The sequence below is a fragment of the Gossypium hirsutum genome, chromosome A10 (assembly GCF_007990345.1).
Source record: "Gossypium hirsutum isolate 1008001.06 chromosome A10, Gossypium_hirsutum_v2.1, whole genome shotgun sequence".
In the NCBI taxonomy this organism is placed as follows: Eukaryota; Viridiplantae; Streptophyta; class Magnoliopsida; order Malvales; family Malvaceae; genus Gossypium; species Gossypium hirsutum.
This window is the reverse complement of record NC_053433.1, coordinates 85,477,856-85,482,367: the sequence shown is the minus strand read 5'-3', so window position 1 is coordinate 85,482,367 and position 4,512 is coordinate 85,477,856.

Below are 4,512 nucleotides of genomic sequence, written 5' to 3'. Positions count from 1 at the left end.
AAGAAAACCAGTAGGTTACCTTCAATCTAAGCAGGGAGAATACACTACTAAAAATAGTAATGATTTAAAGCTATCCAGTAAAATTGAAAGGAAAAAAAAAAGAAAAAAGTACAGGACATGATGGAAAGAAAGTTAAAAGAGATAAGCCGACTCACTTGACGACCATCGATTTCATGTGCTAAGACTCGAACATGCTCGATAGCTCTGGCTTCACACAGTTCTTCGCTCTGCTTTGCTTCCAAAAACCCTTCGTGCCTTTTTCAGTTTCTTTTTTTCTTTTATTCCAGATCGAGAAAAGAAAAGTAGCTAAATTTTATTTGGGAGATTTAGGGCAAGTGACATAGATGAGAAAAAGAGGGAGTAACGAGCGGGTAAGAGTGAGCGGGATTTTGATTTCCCTTTTTTTGGTAAAATAATGGCTTTTTGCGGCGTTTTAAAAAAAAGGCAGTATAGCTTAATTTTTTGCAGCATTTTTAGCATAAACGCTACTATAGCTTAGTTGGTTAAGTTTGCTTGCTCTTTACCTTAGTACCTGGGTTCAAATCTCATTGTTAGCAATTTTGAATCTTTTTTGTACCCCTCCGTACCTTGCTCTTTTTTGTACTTGCATTTATTATTTTTAATCAATTAACTCTTCAATATTACATTAATATATATTATTAGTACAATAATATAGACGGATTGACAATTTGAGCTACATATTACAGTAATACATTAACATTAATATACAGGCACATAATACATTAATATATATTATTAGTACAATAGTATAGAAGGATTCACAATTGATATACGGGCACATACATAATTTGAGCTACAATATTATGAATATTAAATCGCTAAAGCTAAAATTTTAGAATTGTTGTATAAATTTTTAAAATTTAATAAGTGTAAAGGATAGGTGCAATAAATTATACATAATACAAGATTTGTGTTTTTAAGATATTATTAGAATAAAAAAATATATCTTATACAAAAATAATGACGGTACTAAAATATACAAAAATATTGCACATAATTCATTCCTTGTTTCATTGTAATAATCTTACAATGGTATTTCTATATATTTCATTTTTTTTTGCACTTCAATTTTGTTTTCCTCTATTGTTTCATGTTCACTTGAATGTGTACATTTATCCAATTCTCAATTGTTTTGTACATTGAAAGTTTATCTATTATCTCTTAAATAATTTAAACTATAATCATAAGTTTAATATATTCAAATTAAGATTATCTCTTTTACAATTATATAAGAAATCATTTAATATATAAATTAAAAAATACTAATTAATCTAAACCCTAAACCTCTTAACCCCTATCCCATAAACACTAAACTCTAAACCCTTAACCCTTAACCCCAAACCCTTACACCTTAAACTCCAACCCTAACCCCTAAACCCTAAATCATAATCCCTAAACCCATAATTCATCATAAACCTTCAAATACTAGTTAACTCCTAAACCTTAAACCCTAAACCCTAAACCATATATCTTAAACTATAGTTAACTCATAAACCTTAAACCCGAAACCATATATCTTGAACCATAAACCATAAACTATAATGATAATTAATTCGATATTTTAAATTTAATACTATCTTTTTTACGATTATATAAGAAAATATTTAATATATTGTATAACCATAAATTTTAATAATTATTGTTTTAGGGGTTATAGATTAGTGTTTATGATTTTTTTGGGTTTAGGGGTTATATGACTTTTAGCGGCGTTTTACCAAAAGTGCCGCTAATGTTCTGGTTTTTAGCGGCGTTTTATCAAAAGCGCCGCTAATGCTCTGGTTTTTAGCGGCGTTTTACCAAAAGCGCCGCTAATGCTCTGGTTTTTAGCGGCGTTTTTCCAAAAGCGCCGCTAATGCTCTAGTTTTTAGCGGCGTTTTGCAAAAAGCGCCGCTAATGCTCTGTTTTTTGCGGCGTTTTTTACTAAAACGCCGCTATTGCTCTGTTTTTCGTGGCGTTTTTGGTAAAACGCCACTATTGCTATGTGTTTTTACAATTTTTGTGGCGTTTTTTTGATAAAACGCCGCTAAAAATGCCGCTAAAGCCCTATTTTCCTATAGTTTACTATGTTAATCATGCTTAAGTAAGTCAATTATTGAATTATTTGAGAGTAGGTTAATTTATTAAATTATTTATTCAATTCAATACTTATAATAATTGATTTTTATGCTAACTATTGCTATGATTGTAAGTTAGAGCTTAAAAAACTGTTACCAGTGAGGCTTAATACATTTATTATTATTACTATATTTTCAATCAAAATAAAATTATATAAATTTTAAGTTAGGACATACACTCAACACTTCTTAGTAGTTTTACTTAATAATTTTTAGCCATTTAAATAACTTGCTTTCAACAAAGGAAAGTGTTATACCCTTTCCACTATTCAGACACGTGTCAATATTAGACACATTGTTGACCCAAGCGTTGCCTCCTTCTGAAGCAGTGTTTTGGCAAGCCACTTGTTCTCAACCGCCCCCTCAACTTGGAAGAAGGCATCCACCCACAACTATATGTGAACGCACTTCCAAGATAATAAATGATCTATTTAGGTATAACAACTTCCTATTGATAGAAATCCACGATATACGGTTGTGATTATTTTTTATGCATTTAATAGGAATGAATATATATCCCACCACGTCATCCTAATGGACAAAAAGACGTCCCTTATAAATACCCTAAAGATAGATGAAGAAGGGATTATCTTTCACCTTAAAATCACTCAGAACAATTATCTTCTTGATCAACATGCCCTCTTTTATTCACTCCAGCCCTTGACTTCTTTAGATGAGCCGACTTCCTTCGCATCACCATGATCTTCTCTTTGCTTCTTCTTATCCTAAGCACTAGTTGAACCTTATATCAATAGGAAGGATATAATGTAATTTTAACCAAAATAGCATTTTTAATTATTTTGAAGATGTCTTAATTTTTTATTAGAGTTTTACTCATTATTCTAATTTTAAATTTAAATTTTTAGTAATTATTTTTTATAGACTTAATGACAAATTTGGTCACTAACGTTTACATGTTTTATCAAAATGGCCCTAATTGTATTTTTGAGCCTCTTTTGGCCATCAACCTTTGTTCTTTTTTTTAATAGATTTGATAAAAGTACTATTAAAAAAGCTAACAAGGTGATATGGAATTTCATACATGGAATATTTTTGTTGAGTATGCCTCATATTTCAGTCAATTTTGAGTGATAATCTCTCAACTAAATTTTGTTTATTTGTTTTAGTCAAACTCTAATTAGTCTAGATTATTTTATTATTATTTGACCTACAAATTTAGCCTATAAATAGACTCTTTTACAACATTAGAAAATACACTCATTAAAGATTAGAACTCATACACTTTTAGAGAATTTTGTTTTTACGTTTTGAGAGTTCTATGTTTTCAGGTTTTGTGATTTAATTTTTTATCTTCATCTTTTGTACTCTTTGTTCTTTTACCACTATAGTAAAATTGTCTTTGCCTGTTTTTTTATCCTCTTTGGGGTTTTTTCACGTTACATTTTTGTATTAAATTTCTCAATTTCTTCTGCTAATTTTTACTTGTTCATTGCTTAATCAGGTCGATCCCCAACAATTTTTAATAATATATAATTTATTATTTAGATAAGCTAAGAAAATAATTACATGTGAAAAATAATAAAATAAATAAATAATTCATGAAGTTAAAAAAAAACAACTCTAAATTTAAAGAAAATAAATGTAATTATCTAAAAAAAAAGTTTCAAAATGAATGCACACATCCCGTATTTTCAGTTTGATTTATTAATTATATTTTTGAAACCTCTCAATAAATAAACGTATGCATCCATTTTGAAATATTTTTTAGATAATTACGTCTATTTTATTTAAATTAAGAGTTTTTTTTAATTTCATGCATGATTTATTTATTTTATTATTTTTCACAATTAATTATATTATTGGGTTACGTAAGTAATAAATTACATCTCATTACAAATATTCCACATCATCCACGTTAAATTTTTTAATGGTACTTTCATTAAATCTGTTAGAAAAAGTAGTTTAAAAAAAAAGTTAATGGCCATAAAAAGGTTCAAAATTACAATTAGGACCATTTTGACAAAACATGTAAAGATTAGTGGCTAAATTTGTCATTAAACATTTTTTATATTATAACAAACTATTTTATTACTTATGTAATAATTAAGTTTTAAATTATATTAAGACGCTAAAAAACTAAACAGGATAATAGTATATCTAAATTTCAACGTGTAACATTTCCAACATCTTCCTCTTTTTCTAAATTGTGGACTCTTTTACATTATTAGCTTCATCTCAGCTTAAAGCAGGAGAATGCTAACAAGCGATTTTAATGTAATGAAAAACTGTTTAGAACTACTATGGCTCAAAATAGAAAGATCATAAATACATTAGGTGAGCAATATAATGTAGTTTACTTGTATATTATCGCATCCATTCGTGTAAAAGAAAAATAATTGAAAAGGTTAGGAGATTT